This window comes from Salmo salar, chromosome ssa28 (assembly GCF_905237065.1).
Source record: "Salmo salar chromosome ssa28, Ssal_v3.1, whole genome shotgun sequence".
In the NCBI taxonomy this organism is placed as follows: Eukaryota; Metazoa; Chordata; class Actinopteri; order Salmoniformes; family Salmonidae; genus Salmo; species Salmo salar.
Window position 1 is genome coordinate 39,816,153 of NC_059469.1, and position 17,303 is coordinate 39,833,455.

Genomic DNA, 17,303 nt, shown 5'->3' on the forward strand with positions numbered 1-17,303 from the left:
CAGAGGTCGAGGGTGTGGCAGAGGAACTGTATAGGCAGGAGAGGGCGTCAGGCTTCACATTATTTGACCCTGGGTGATAGGAGATGGTGAAGTTAAATCTGGTGAACAGGAGGGCCCACCGGGCCTGCCTGGAGTTGAGGCACTTGGCTGTATGGAAATATTCCAGGTTATGGTCGGTCCAGACCAGGAATGGCTGTTCTGCTCCTTCCAGCCAGTGCCTCCACTCTTCCACCGCCAGGAGTTCTCGGTTGCCAACATCGTAGTTCCTTTCAGCAGGATTGAGACGATGGGACAGGAAGGCACAGGGATGACGCTTCTGGTCCTGGGCAGATCGCTGGGACAGGATGGCCCCCACTCCAACATCCGAAGCATCCACTTCCAACACAAATTGACGCGAGGGGTTTGGATGGATGAGGATGGGTGCTGTTGTGAACCGATGCTTCAGGTCCACAAAGGCTTTGTCAACAGCTGGAGACCATTTGAATGGTACCTTGGTAGAGGTGAGTGCCAAGAGGGGGGCCGCCAGGGTGCTGTAGTCCCGAATAAAACTGCGGTAGAAGTTTGCAATCCCAAGAAACCGTTGCAACAGCACCCTGGACTTTGGTTGAGACCAATCCACCACCTTTCCAGGATCCATCTGAACATTTCCCTCAGCAATGACATATCCCAGAAAGGTGATTGTAGAGCGGTGGAACTCACACTTCTCGGCTTTCACGAACAGTTGGTTCTCCAGGAGGTGCTGAAGGACCTGTCTGACATGAAGAACATGTTCTTGTGCAGATCGGGGAAAAAAACAGGATGTCGTCCAGGTAGACGAACACAAGCCGGTTTAGCCTGTCCCGAAGCACATCATTGACCAAAGCCTGGAAAACAACAGGAAAAAAAACCTGAGTACTCATAATGTCCACTGGCTGTGTTGAAGGCCATCTTCCACTCATCCCCCTCGCTTATCCAAACCAGGTGGTAGGCATTTCGAAGGTCCAACTTGGAAAATATGGTGGCCCCCTGGAGAGGTTCAAACGCCGAGGAGAGGTAGAGGGTAACGATTCTTGACAGTTATGTCATTAAGTCCCCGGTAGTCAATGCACGGCTGCATGGTCTTGTCCTTCTTCTCCACAAAGAAAAACCCTGCGCCGGCAGGAGATGCAGACGGATGGCCCCAGTGGCCAGAGACTCCTCTACGTACTCCTCCATAGCTTTGGTCTCTGGTCCAGACAGAGAATACAACTGACCCCGAGGTGGTGTTGTGCCTGGGAGAAGATCAATGGCACAATCATAAGGACGGTGCGGAGGAAGGGAAGTAGCATGTGCCTTACTGAACACTTCCAGGAGGTCATGGTATTATGTGGGGATAGCAGAGACATCCACAGTCTAGCTAACATCCTGAGGAGGACGACTTGGGGAAGGCTGTGCTGCTTGAAGGCAGAGGGAATGGCAGAGACATCCACAGTCTAGCTAACATCCTGAGGAGGACGACTTGGGGAAGGCTGTGCTGCTTGAAGGCAGAGGGAATGGCAGTGACATCCACAGTCTAGCTAACATCCTGAGGAGGACGACTTGGGGAAGGCTGTGCTGCTTGAAGGCAGAGGGAATGGCAGTGACATCCACAGTCTTGCTAACATCCTGAGGAGGATGACTTGGGGAAGGCTGTGCTGCTTGAAGGCAGTGGGAATGGCAGAGACATCCACCGTCTTGCTAACATCCTGAGGAGGATGACTTGAGGAAGGCTGTTCTGCTTGAAGGCAGTGGGAAGGCCAAAATGGGCTCCAACCCAGGATGGAGGTTGCGGTCCAATCAATCGTCTGATTTTGCTTTTGAAGCCAAGAAAATTCCAAAACAACCGCAACATGGGGAGAGGCAACGAGGAGGAACTGTATTGTCTCGCTGTGGTTACCAGAAACCCGTAATTGAATGGGCACAGTACTATGGGTGACTTCCCCTATAGAGCAGCGATCCAGTGCCCTAGCATCCATGGGCACAGAGAGAGACTGAGTGGGAATACCAAGCTCCGAATCTATCGTGGCATCCTTAAGACATTCATCAGCCCCAGAGTCAATGAGCACTCAGAGAGACTTAGATTGGTCTCCCCACAGCACAAGAGCTAAAATGGGTGTGCGGGTGATGGGAATTAGGGAACTCCCAGTCTGACTGGCCATAGTACTGGTACCCACTAGAGACAGGGGTTTCCTAATAAGGCAGGTAGCAATAAAATGTCCTACCCCTCCCCAGTACAGACAACAGTTATCATTCATCCTTCGTGAGCATTCCTCAACTGATAACCTAGCTCTTCCCAACTGCATAGGCCCAGGAGTATCCAACTCACCAGTTTTAGATTCCTGAGAGCGCTCGGGTGGCTTTAAGTCCTCTCGGAAGAGCTGCCTTCGGAAACTTCCAGATTCCCTTGAAGGTGAATGTGCCATAGCGGGTACATGAGTGTGCCCAAGATCAGACCTCCTCTCACTCTTGCGGTCCCTTAGGCGTCCATCAATTTTAATGGTAAGGGCGATAAGGGTGTCGAGATCCATCGGCAGTTCCCGAGCAGCTAGCTCATCTTTACCTCCTCAGATAATCTGTGCAAAAAAGTATCGAAAAGAGACTCCGGATTCCAGGCAGTCTTGGCAGCCAACGTGCGAAAATCAACCACGTAGTCTGCCACACTACGGGAATTTACTGGCCACCTTCCTCCCGGAAACCGGATTCTGAAATATCTTTCTCACTTCTGCCATGTATTCCTCCAGATGACTACAAATGGCAGATTGTTTCTCCCAAACTGCCATAGCCCAGGAGAGCCCCCTTCCCGACATTAACGTAACAATATACGCTACCTTTGATCTGTCTGAAGGAAACGAAGATAGCTGTAGCTCAAAAATAAGTGAGCACTGAGAAAGAAAACCTCGGGAGTTACCAGGACTCCCCGAATATCTCTCCGTAGGTGTTAAGCAGGGTTCTCAGGGAGCCGGGATAGGTTGTACAAACTCACCTTTTAGAGGTGGCAGGCAGCCTCTGAGCTAACTCCCTGATTTGCACCATAATAGCCTTTAACCCATGGTTGTGGCGTTCCATCAAGGAACTGAGCCCTTCCAAAAGGCCCTGTAGGAACTCCTGATGTCTCCCAATGGTGGCTCCCTGAGGGAGACAGCTTGGCGGAGCTGGTCCAAGTCTGCTGGGTCTGTCAGGGCCAGTTCGTACTATCAAGGCACAAGGTGAGACCCAAATGCAGACACAGGAGGCAGATGGTTGGAGTCTTACAATGTTTATTCATCCAAACGGGTATGAAAGAGAATGTTCAAAAAGGCAAAAAGTCAAAACCAGATCAGAGTCCAGGAGGTACAGAGTGGCAGACAGGCTCGTGGTCAAAGCAGGCAGGCGGGTACAGAGTCCAGAAAACAGGCAAGGGTCAAAACCGGGAGGACTAGAAAAAGGAGAATAGCAAAAGGAGTACGGGAAAAACACGCTGGTTTACTAAACATATGATGTGGGGGCACACTTCCTATCACATGACATGGGGGCACACTTCCTATCACATGACATGGGATAATGACGTACACTACAAAAGGCATGCCTATGCATCACCCAACCGGATGGCTTAATTGTTATGGTATTGTGTTATTTTTTATTTTATTTTGTACTTGATTTTACTGGAAATATGTCTTCTACCTATTTAATGTTCTGGGTGTTTGTTGGTTCTCATGAAGACAGGAGACTCATATGACTATGTCCTTACACCACCCGACTGCTCTATATTGTAATTTGTGACATTGATTCGTTAGAAGACTGAAGACTTAGTTACTATCACAATGTCATATCGCCTGGCGGAAGATGCAGTTACAAGTCCGTGTCAACTACGTGCTACATTTCCCCCTCGGAGGACAATGCATTTTTATCCAAACTAAACAGAATAACGAGGCTTGAAATGTTGAGTAATCCGTTACTTCGCACTAATGCATGCCTTTCAAACTTCTTTCCATCGGTCTCGAGGTGGATTCACATCCTAATCTAGACTTTTGGTATAAAAGTTAGAGCCTAGATATAATATATAAGTATGTTTGGAAGCATAAGCCCTTTCTATTTCAATGAACATTTACAACCAAATTTGTCTTCAAATTGCAAGGCTTTGCAATGCTCATTGAAAAGCTCAATGGGCAACTGACTATTTTCACCCACATAAAGTTGACCAACCATATCACTGGAGGTCAGCTCCCAGTTCACCACTGGAGGTCAGCTCCCAGTTCACCATATCACTGGAGGTCAGCTCCCAGTTCACCATATCACTGGAGGTCAGCTCCCAGTTCACCACTGGAGGTCAGCTCCCAGTTCACCATATCACTGGAGGTCAGCTCCCAGTTCACCACTGGAGGTCAGCTCCCAGTTCACCACTGGAGGTCAGCTCCCAGTTCACCATATCACTGGAGGTCAGCTCCCAGTTCACCACTGGAGGTCAGCTCCCAGTTCACCATATGACAGGCGGTGTCTGAGAAAGGCCCCAGACATGGATTGTTCTCCATGCTCCCGCCCAGCAGGCGGTGCCGGTGCATCAAGGCTCTGACAAACAGACTCCTAAACAACTTCAATCACCTGGCCATAAGATTGTTACATGGCTAACAACTGCTCTCACTCACACCTACGCTTCTGCTAAAATGATTATTGGTTAGATTTCATACTCTCACAATTACATGCACAAACTTACACTCACATACATACACTCATCACCATATACAAACCCACCTGACTAAAATGTAAATGTAAATACCGTATACTACGTCAGCTACTGTATAATCAACAGCGGCTAGACTACTTTAGTCTGTGGCTCGCTAGCATTATGTAAGGTACTGTTTAATCAACGAGGGGCTATGCATTGTCTGGAAAATAATGAACGATGTGGAAGGTGTGTTCCACAACGCTCTAGTGGAGAACTGAACCTTCCAAATCAAATCAAATCACATTTTATTTGTCAAATGAGCAGAATACAACAGGTGTAGACCTTACAGTGAAATACCTACTTACAAGCCCTTAACCAACAATGCAGTTTTAAGAAAAATACCTAAAAACAAGAAATAAACAATTAAAGAGCAGCAGAAGATAACAATAGCGGGGTTATATACAGGGGGTACCGGTTAGTCGAGGTAATTGAGGTAATATGTACATGTAGGTAGAGTTATTAAAGTGACTATGCATAGATAATAACAGAGAGTAGCAGCAGCGTAAAAGAGGGGGGGCAATGCAAATAGTCTGGGTAGCCATTTGATTAGATGTTCAGGAGTCTTATGGCTTAGAAGCTGTTTAGAATCCTCTTGGTCCTAGACTTGGAGCTCCGGTACCACTTGCCGTGTGGTAGCAGAGAGAACAGTCTATGACTAGGGTGGCTGGAGTCTGACAATTGTAGGGCCTTCCTCTGACACCGCCTGGTATAGAGGTCCTGGATAGCAGGAAGCTTGGCCCCCGTGATGTACTGGGCCGTACGCACTACCCTCTGAAGTGCCATGCAGTCAGAGGCCGAGCAATTGCCATACCAGGCAGTGATGCAACCCGTCAGGATGCTCTCGATGGTGCAGCTGTAGAACCTTTTGAGGATCTGAGGATCCATGTCAAATCTCCTCAGTCTCAGATCCAAAGTTAGTTTGATGGTGATGTGGACACCAAGGAACTGGAAGCTCTCAACCTGCTCCACTGCAGCCACTTCAATGAGAATGGGGGCATGCTCGGTCCTCTTTTTCTTGTAGTCCACAAACATCTTCTTTGTCTTGATCACGTTGAGGCAGGTTGTTATCCTGGCACCACACGGCCAGGTCTCTGACCTCCTCCCTATAGGCTGTCTCGTTGTTGTCGGTGATCAAGCCTACCACTGTTGTGTTGTCTGCAAATATAATGATGGTGTTGGAGTCGTGCTTGGCCGTGCAGTTATGAGTGAACAGGGAGTACAGGAGGGGGCTGAGCACGCACCCCTGAGGTGCACCTGTGTTGAGGATCAGTGTGGCGGATGTGATGTTACCTACCCTTACCACCTGGGGGCGGCCCGTCAGGAAGTCCAGGATCCAGTTGCAGAGGGAGGTGTTTAGTCCCAGGGTCCTTAGCTTATTGATGAGCTTTGAGGGCACTATGGTGTTGAACGCTGAGCTGTAGTCAATGAATAGCATTCTCACATAGGTGTTCCTTTTGTCCAGGTGGGAAAGGGCAGTGTGGAGTACAATAGAGACTGCATCATCTGTGAATCTGTTGGGGCGGTATGCAAATTGGAGTGGGTCTAGGGTTTCTGGGATGATGGTGTTGGTGTGAGCCATGACCAGCCTTTCAAAGCACTTCATGGCTACAGACGTGAGTGCTACGGGTCGGTAATCATTTAGGCAGGTTACCTTAGTGTTCTTGGGCACAGGGACTATGGTGGTCTGCTTAAAACATGTTGGTATTACAGACTCGGACAGGGAGAGTTTGAAAATGTCAGTGAAGACACTTGCTAGTTGGTCAGTGCATGCTCGCAGTACACGTCCTGGTAATCCGTCTGGCCCTGGGGCCTTTTGAATGTTGACCTGTATATTAAAGGTCTTACTCACATCGGCTGCGGAGTACGTGATCACACAGTCTTCTGGTACAGTTGGTGCTCTTATGCATGTTTCAGTGTTATTTGCCTCGAAGTGAGCATAGAAGTAGTTTAGCTCGTCCGGTAGGCTCGTGCCACTGGGCAGCTCTCAGCTGTGCTTCCCTTTGCAGTCTGTAATGGTTTGCAGGCCCTGCCATATCCGACGAGCGTCAGAGCCGGTGTGGTACGACTCGACCCCACTAGAATCAACACTCAGATATAACACTGGTGTTAAGCACACTAGAATCAACACTCAGATATAACACTGGTGTTAACCCCACTAGAATCAACACTGAGATATAACAGTGGTGTTAACCACACTAGAATCAACACTCAGATATACCACTGGTGTTAACCCCACTAGAATCAACACTCAGATATAACGCTGGTGTTAACCCCACTAGAATCAACACTCAGATATAACACTGGTGTTAACCCCACTAGAATCAACACTCAGATATAACACTGGTGTTTACCCCACTAGAATCAACACTGAGATATAACACTGGTGTTAACCCCACTAGAATCAACACTCAGATATAACACTGGTGTTAACGCCACTAGAATCAACACTCAGATATACCACTGGTGTTAACCCCACTAGAATCAACACTCAGATATAACACTGGTGTTAACCCCACTAGAATCAACACTCAGATATAACACTGGCGTTAACCCCACTAGAATCAACACTCAGCTATAACACTGGTGTTAACCCCACTAGAATCAACACTCAGATATACCACTGGTGTTAACGCCACTAGAATCAACACTCAGATATAACACTGGTGTTAACGCCACTAGAATCAACACTCAGATATAACACTGGTGTTAACCCGACTAGAATCAACACTCAGATATAACACTGGTGTTTACCCCACTAGAACCAACACTCAGATATAACACTGGTGTTTACCCCACTAGAATCAACACTCAGATATAACACTGGTGTTTACCCCACTAGAATCAACACTGAGATATAACACTGGTGTTAACCGCACTAGAATCAACACTCAGATATAACGCTGGTGTTAACCCCACTAGAATCAACACTCAGATATAACACTGGCGTTAACCCCACTAGAATCAACACTCAGAGATAACACTGGTGTTAACCCCACTAGAATCAACACTCAGATATACCACTGGTGTTAACGCCACTAGAATCAACACTCAGATATAACACTGGTGTTAAACCCACTAGAATCAACACTCAGATATAACACTGGTGTTTACCCCACTAGAATCAACACTCAGATATACCACTGGTGTTAACCCCACTAGAATCAACACTCAGATATAACACTGGTGTTAACGCCACTAGAATCAACACTCAGATATACCACTGGTGTTAACCCCACTAGAATCAACACGCAGATATAACACTGGTGTTAACGCCACTAGAATCAACACTCAGATATACCACTGGTGTTAACATCACTAGAATCAACACGCAGATATAACACTGGTGTTAACCACACTAGAATCAACACTCAGATATAACACTGGTGTTAACCCCACTAGAATCAACACTCAGATATAACACTGGTGTTAACCCCACTAGAATCAACACTCAGATATACCACTGGTGTTAACCCCACTAGAATCAACACTCAAATATACCACTGGTGTTAACCCCGCTAGAATCAACACTCAGATATAACACTGGTGTTAACCCCACTAGAATCAACACTCAGATATACCACTGGTGTTAACCCCGCTAGAATCAACACTCAGATATAACACTGTTGTTAACGCCACTAGAATCAACACTCAGATATAACACTGGTGTTAACCCCACTAGAATCAACACTCAGATATAACGCTGGTGTTAACCCCACTAGAATCAACACTCAGATATAACACTGGCGTTAACCCCACTAGAATCAACACTCAGATATAACACTGGTGTTAACCCCACTAGAATCAACACTCAGATATAACACTGGCGTTAACCCCACTAGAATCAACACTCAGATATAACACTGGTGTTAACCCCACTAGAATCAACACTCAGATATAACACTGGTGTTAACCCCACTAGAATCAACACTCAGATATACCACTGGTGTTAACCCCACTAGAATCAACACTCAGATATACCACTGGTGTTAACATCACTAGAATCAACACTCAGATATAACACTGGTGTTAACCCCACTAGAATCAACACTCAGATATACCACTGGTGTTAACCCCACTAGAATCAACACTCAGATATAACACTGGTGTTAACCCCACTAGAATCAACACTCAGATATACCACTGGTGTTAACCCCACTAGAATCAACACTCAGATATAACACTGGTGTTAACCCCACTAGAATCAACACTCAGATATAACACTGGTGTTAACCCCACTAGAATCAACACTCAGATATAACACTGGTGTTAACGCCACTAGAATCAACACTCAGATATAACACTGGTGTTAACCCCACTAGAATCAACACTCAGATATAACACTTGTGTTAACCCCACTAGAATCAACACTCACAGTACTTTTTACCTTAACACCAAGATTTTAACACCCGCTAATTAGCTGTGTGGATTGTCGGTCTGTAAAAACAAACAAAACAAAACCATCTACGTTTGATCGTTTTAGCTCAGAGCTGAACAGAACATAACGCAGCAAGAAGCTGATAAAACCCTGCCAAGATCTATACTGTAACAGTGCTGAGAGAGAGAGAGAGAGAGAGAGAGAGCAGGGCACAGAAACAAGGGGGAAACTCAGTGTGTTTTGTAGACTATGTTCACAGTGAACAAGAAGGTATTCTGTTCTATTGTTGTGGCAGATTTTTTTTTAAAGATTTTTTTTTTTATTAAAGAGCAAATGTGTTCAGACACAATAATCTGTGGCATCAAAGAGAGGTTCCGTTTTTATTTGTCACCACAGTGTGGCAGTGGTGAGTAGAACTACATGAGGAGAGAGGAGACAAATCGCTGTTCTCTAACATCTGATTCGTCTGGTCTGTGAGAGTCTGGGTAAGACAGAAACCTCACTAGCGTTTTTCATTCACACCAGAGAGACAGACTCTGGATGATAGCTTCATCTGATATTTGCAATAATATCAATTTGGAGTATAACTCTGCCACGGACACAAACAGTAGAGAGAGAGAGAAAGAGAGAGAGAGTCCCACTGGTCTCTCTACTCTCAGTCACTGAGATCAACGTGGATCCTTCTGATTCCTAGGACAGACAGGACATTCACACAGGCTAAGACTTGCTATAGGTTATCTTTCCCTATACACAGGTTCCTATGTGTATGTTTTCTGTCCGTTCCCAGCAGTGTTCAGTGGTATGTTCTCTGTCTTACTGCTCTCACCACCAGAGAAAGAGGGAGTAGTAGATTCTGGACAGAGCTCAGATGGCTAGAAGGCAAGCCAACAACAACAACAACAACCACAACAACAACAACAACAACAACAACAACCACAACAACAACCACCACCACCACAACAACAACAACAACAACAACAACAACAACCAGCTCTCTAGAACTGATCTGTAAGGACTCCTCACTAATGGATCCTAGACCCTGCTCTCTCTCACACACACACACACACACACACACACACACACACACACACACACACACACACACACACACACACACACACACACACACACACACACACACACACACACACACACACACACACACAGAGAGAGCTCTGTAAGGACTCCTCACTAATGGATCCTAGGCCCTGCTCTCTCTCACACACACACACACACACACACACACACACACACACACACACACACACACACACACACACACACACACACAGAGAGAGAGAGCTCTGTAAGGACTCTTCACTAAGGGAAGCTTACCACACGTCTCTCTGCTCACAGTTCGATACTAGTTTTCCGTGTGGCTGGAGTTTCCACAGCTAGTTTATAGCTAGGCAGCTAGCAGGTCTCACATATCTCTCCCTGGTTCCTTAATATCCCCATTCTGTGGTTACCAGGGCGTTTCCTGTGGTTAACAACGTTCCCCTAGGGTTAACCAACGTTTGCTCTGTAGCCTACATTAAACCAACTTTCTCCCTCAGTCCCCAGCACACATCCTCTCAGAATCCTCATACTTGTAATGTGTCTAGCTAAAAATGCAAGCTAGCTTGTCTTCTCCACTTGGTTGTTGGCTGTTGGCTGTTACATGCCTTGATATCCATTGGCTGTTACATGCCTTGATATCCATTGGCTGTTACATGCCTTGATATCCATTGGCTGCTGGCTGTTACATGCCTTGATATCCATTGGCTGCTGGCTGTTACATGCCTTGATATCCATTGGCTGCTGGCTGTTACATGCCTTGATATCCATTGGCTGTTGGCTGTTACATGCCTTGATATCCATTGGCTGCTGGCTGTTACATGCCTTGATATCCATTGGCTGCTGGCTGTTGCATGCCTTGATATCCATTGGCTGCTGGCTGTTGCATGCCTTGATATCCATTGGCTGTTGGCTGTTACATGCCTTGATATCCATTGGCTGCTGGCTGTTACATGCCTTGATATCCATTGGCTGCTGGCTGTTACATGCCTTGATATCCATTGGCTGCTGGCTGTTACATGCCTTGATATCCATTGGCTGTTGGCTGTTGCATGCCTTGATATCCATTGGCTGTTGTTAGACTCTTGGAGACAGTGAGTCTCATCGTACATCCACAGACTGTTTGTGATGTCACGTGGCATGGCAAGGGTCTCTTCACTGTACTGCCCAAACAACGCTGAATCCCTCTCTTTCTACCGGAAATAATGTCAACACTTCTTCATGAGACAATGTTAGAAAAGGGCAGCGAGGAAGAGAAGACTTCGTCCCAAATGGCAACCTATTTTCCACACGACTCTGGTCTAAAGTAGTGTACTATATAGGGAATAGGGTGCCATAGGGCTCTGGTCTAAATTAGTGTTTTTTATAGGCAATAGGGTGTCATTTGGGCCGTAACCGAGGACTTCAGAATAACATCCAGAACCTCTTTATAATTCTGAGGATGTTGAGAAAACATGAAGGGAACAAGGACGGAAACAATGTCACCAAGCCGTTTCTGAGGAGTCTGGGAAGGCCTGCGAAAATAGCCACTTTACATATTGGACAGGATCTGCTAATAAAATAATAAAATAATAAAATCCAGAATTAAAAGGAGAACCTGGGTAGAACACACACACACACACACACACACACACACACACACACACACACACACACACACACACACACACACACACATGCAAGCATGAACACACACACACACACACACACACACACACACACACACACACACACACACACACACACACACACACACACACACACACACACACAGCACACACACACACACACACACACACACACACACACACACACACACACGCAAGCACGAACACACACACACACACACACACACACACACACACACACACACACACACACACACACACACACACACACACACACACACACACACGCACACACACACACACACACACACACACACACACACACACTCAGACACGCAAACACACACACACTCAGTTGATTTTTTGAAATGCAGTGGACCAGCCCAGTAGTCAGGGACGAGAGGGAAGGAGGAAGGAGGAGAGAAAAAGGGGGGATGAGAGGGGAGGACAGAGGAGGGCAGGGGAGGGGATGAGAGGGGAGGACAGAGGAGGGCAGGGGAGGGGATGAGAGGGGAGGACAGAGGAGGAGAGGGGATGATAGGAGAGGACAGAGGAGGGGAGTGACCTTGGTGCCCTCTTGCCCAGCAGCCTGTGTCTAATCAATTACTACTGGCATTCAGTAGCCCACCAACAATTAGCAACAGCAAAGATGGTGATGGGGGTGTGGAGGGGCAGAGGAGGGCAGGAATGAAGCCTAACAAACTGATTTGATTGAAATGCTGTTCGTTTCCAGAATGTGAGTCAGTGGAATAAGACCCCAGGGCTTCCACAATAAACTGGTGATAAGACCCCAGGGCTTCTAGTATAACCTGATAATAAGACCACAGGGCTTCTAGTATAACCTGGTAATAAGACCCCAGGGCTTCTAGTATAACCTGGTGATAAGACCCCAGGGCTTCTAGTATAAAATGGTAATAAGACCCCAGGGATTCTAGTATAAAATGGTAATAAGACCCCAGGGATTCTAATATAACCTGATTCTCTTCTTCTGTGTTTTTAAAACAACAGTTAATGAGCCAGATAACGTACTATTCTGTCCTCTGTAGGTGGACGTTACTACTACTACAATCATGACATGTTACAGTGAGTGTTAGAAAGGACCATATGTTTATTATCAATGCACATATATGGCTATAAATTTGTATGAATGATACAAAGAGTTACTGAACGTTCAGTATGTTCTGAAAGACACTATCACAAGTTGCTTGGTCATGTAGGGAGCAAACAGTAGACAACTAACCAGCTACATACAGACAAACAGTAGACAACTAACCAGCTACATACAGACAAACAGACAACTAACCAGCTACACACAGACAAACAGACACTAACCAGCTACACACAGACAAACAGTAGACAACTAACCAGCTACACACAGACAAACAGTAGACAACTAACCAGCTACACACAGACAAACAGTAGACAACTAACCAGCTACATACAGACAAACAGTAGACAACTAACCAGCTACACACAGACAAACAGACAACTAACCAGATACACACAGACAAACAGTAGACAACTAACCAGCTACACACAGACAAACAGTAGACAACTAACCAGCTACATACAGACAAACAGACAACTAACCAGCTACATACAGACAAACAGTAGACAACTAACCAGCTACACACAGACAAACAGTAGACAACTAACCAGCTACACACAGACAAACAGTAGACAACTAACCAGCTACATACAGACAAACAGACACTAACCAGCTACATACAGACAAACAGTAGACAACTAACCAGCTACATACAGACAAACAGACAACTAACCAGCTACATACAGACAAACAGTAGACAACTAACCAGCTACATACAGACAAACAGTAGACAACTAACCAGCTACATACAGACAAACAGTAGACAACTAACCAGCTACATACAGACAAACAGACAACTAACCAGCTACATACAGACAAACAGACAACTAACCAGCTACATACAGACAAACAGTAGACAACTAACCAGCTACATACAGACAAACAGTAGACAACTAACCAGCTACATACAGACAAACAGACACTAACCAGCTACATACAGACAAACAGACAACTAACCAGCTACATACAGACAAACAGTAGACAACTAACCAGCTACATACAGACAAACAGTAGACAACTAACCAGCTACATACAGACAAACAGAGACAACTAACCAGCTACATACAGACAAACAGACAACTAACCAGCTACATACAGACTGTAGGACAACGAGGCAGCTACATATAAACACAAATCTTTTGTTGTTGTGGTTCAGCTTTTGAAGCAGCGGGGGAATTATTTACTGCCCTCTGTTTTATTACAGACTGTGCCGTTCCTGGGGAGAAGAAGTCCGACCAAATCATTTGTCTTAAAGTGGTTGATTGGCTCTCTGGAATCTTAAATTTGCATCCCAAATAGCACATTATGCGCTAATTAATGCACTACTTTTGTTTAAGGCCATTTAGGACACAGGCCATGTACACTGATGTTTTGGTGGAGGGTTGGTCATGTCTGTCTGTCTGTCTGTCTGTCTGTCTGTCTGTCTGTCTGTCTGTCTGTCTGTCTGTCTGTCTGTCTGTCTGTCTGTCTGTCTGTCTGTCTGTCTGTCTGTCTGTCTGTCTGTCTGTCTGTCTGTGTCAATATTTCTCTCTTTGTTTTGCTCTTTCTTTCTCTCTCGTCTCTGTCTCTTTTTGTCACGCCCTGACCTGAGAGAGATGGTTTATTTCTCTATTTTGTTAGGTCAGGGTGTGGGGTGGGCATTCTATGTTTTGTATTTCTTTGTGTTGGGCCGAGTATGGTTCCTAATCAGAGGCAGCTGTCTATCGTTGTCTCTGATTGGGAACCATACTTAGGCATCCTTTTCCCACCTGTGTTGGTGGGTAGTTGTTTTCTGTTTTGTGCTTCTGTACCTGACAGAACTGTGCGCTTTCATTTTCCCTTTGTTATTTTTGTTCGGGTGTTTGTTTGATTCAAATAAATAATCATGAACACTCAACACACTGCACCTTGGTCACCTCTCTACGACGATCGTTACAGAACTACCCACCACAACTGGGTCAAGCAGCGTGCCCAGGAGGAGATGGATTCCTGGTCTCTAGCCTGTTGGGGCTCGGGGGCAGTATTGAGACATTTTGAAAAAAATATGTGCCCATTTTTAACTGCCTCCTACACCAACTCAGAAGCTAGGATATGCATATTATTAACACATTCGGATAGAAAACACTCTGAATTTTCTAAAACAGTTTGAATGGTGTCTGTAAGTATAACAAAACTCATATTGCAGGCAAAAACCTGTGAAAAATAGATCCCCAAAAAATCATTGTTTTATAGATACCATAGTGAGAAAGGATTCATTTCGCAACACCTACGGCTTCCACTAGATGTCAACGATCTTTATAAAGTTGTTTGAAGCGTCTATGATAAACAGAGAGCAAATTAGAATCCAAGGAAGTTGACATGTCATCACTTCATTTTTTTGCGCCTGCGCATAAATCTGAGAAACGTGAGTTTGTCATCATTGTTTATCTAGACATAGGATAGGTTGTGTGAAAATATTACTGATGTTTAACGTTAAAAATGGACCAAAAGATTAATGCTAAACAACATTTGACATGTTTGAACGGACGTAAATAGATTATTTACTAGGTTTTTTTTGCTTTTCGGCGTGATTTTACACTCCACCCACCACGTTTTGTGGGAGCATAATGAACGCTAAGTACTTGGTGTTATTTGGACATAAATTATGAACTTTGTCAAAAGAAACCACATTTGTTCCGGACCTGGGATGCCTTCCGGACCTGGGATGCCTGCCTTCTGATGGAGATAATCAAAGGTAAGGGGATATTTACAATGTTATTATCGATTTTAGATGATGCTAACTGTATAGCATAGCCTGTTGTTCTTAGCATAGCACCCCGTTTATTGCAAAATGTGATTTCCCAGTAAAGTTATTTTGAGATCTGGCCATTCGGTAGCAATTACGAGATGATAATATATTATTCTTTGAATGACAATATTATAATTTACCAATGTTTTCAAATAGTAATTTTGTTATGTTCACCGGAAGCATTTCAGAGAAGAAAAAAATCTGAATTTCACGCTACTGTAAAATGCTGTTTTTGGATATAAATATGAACTTGATGGAACAAAAAATGCATGTATTGTATAACATAATGTCCTAGGAGTGTCATCTGATGGAGATTGACAAAAGTTAGTGCATAATTCTAGCTGGTTTCTGCTTTTGGTGACGCCTGACCTTGAATTGAAAATGGATGTTTGTACTTTTGTGGCTATGTACTGTCCTAACATAATCTAACTTTATGCTTTTGCCGTAAAGCCTCTTTGAAAATCGAACAATGTGGTTAGATTAAGGAGATGTTTATCATTTAAATTGTGTAAAATAGTTGATTGTTTGAGAAATTGAAATTATTAGATTTTTGATGTTTTGAATTTCCAGCCTTGTTAGCAATCCCGACTCGGGGTTCATTGCTAACCTGTAGCCCCAACAGGTTAAAGGAGTTGGAGGAGAGATTAGACTGGACTTGGGGCCAAGTATTGGAGAGATACAGAAGCCTGCCGGGGAAGCAGGTGAAGGCAGCGAGAGAGGAACTAGCACGGCAAGGACGGAAGCACGAGAGGCAGCCCCTCCAAAAAAATTGTTTTGGGGGGGGGCACACGGGTAGATTGGTGGAGTCAGGGTTGAGACCTGAGCCAACTGCCCGTGCTTATCGTGGTGAGCATGTGCCTGCTCCTCGCACTCTCCCTCCAGTGCGCCTCCACAGCCCAGTATGTCCTGTGCCTGCTCCTCGCACTCTCCCTCCAGTGAGTCTATTCAGCCTGGTACGCCCTGTACCTGCTCCACGTACCAGGCTGTCAGTACGTCTCCTCAGTCCGGTGAGACCCGTTCCGGCTCCACGTAAGAAGCCTCCAGTGATGATCCATGGTCCGGAGCCTCAAGTGATGATCCATGGCAAGAAGCCTGTAGGGATGATCCATGGCCCAGAGCCTCCAGTGATGATCCATGGCCCGGAGCCTCCAGTGATGATCCATGGCCCGGAGCCTCCAGTGATGATCCATGGCCCGGAGCCTCCAGTGATGATCCATGGCCCGGAGCCTCCAGTGATGATCCATGGCACAAAGCCTCCAGTGATGTATACGCTGACTCGGTGAACGAGTTTATTAGCAAGTGCATCAGTGATGTTGTACCCACGGTGACTATTAAATCCTTCCCCAACCAGAAACCGTGGATTGATGGCAGCATTCGCTCAAAACTGAAAGCGCAATCCACTGCTTTTAATCATGGCAAGGTGACCGGAAACATGACCGAATACAAACAGTGTAGCTAACAAGCTAAGCGTCAGTACAGAGACAAAGTAGAGTCGGAATTCAACGGCTCAGACACGAGATGTATGTGGCAGGGTCTACAGTCAATCACGGACTACAAAAAGAAAACCAGCCCCGTCGCGGACACCGACGTCGTGCTCCCAGACAAATTAAACAACTTCTTTGCTCGCTTTGAGGACAATACAGTTCCATTGACACGGCCCACTACCAAAA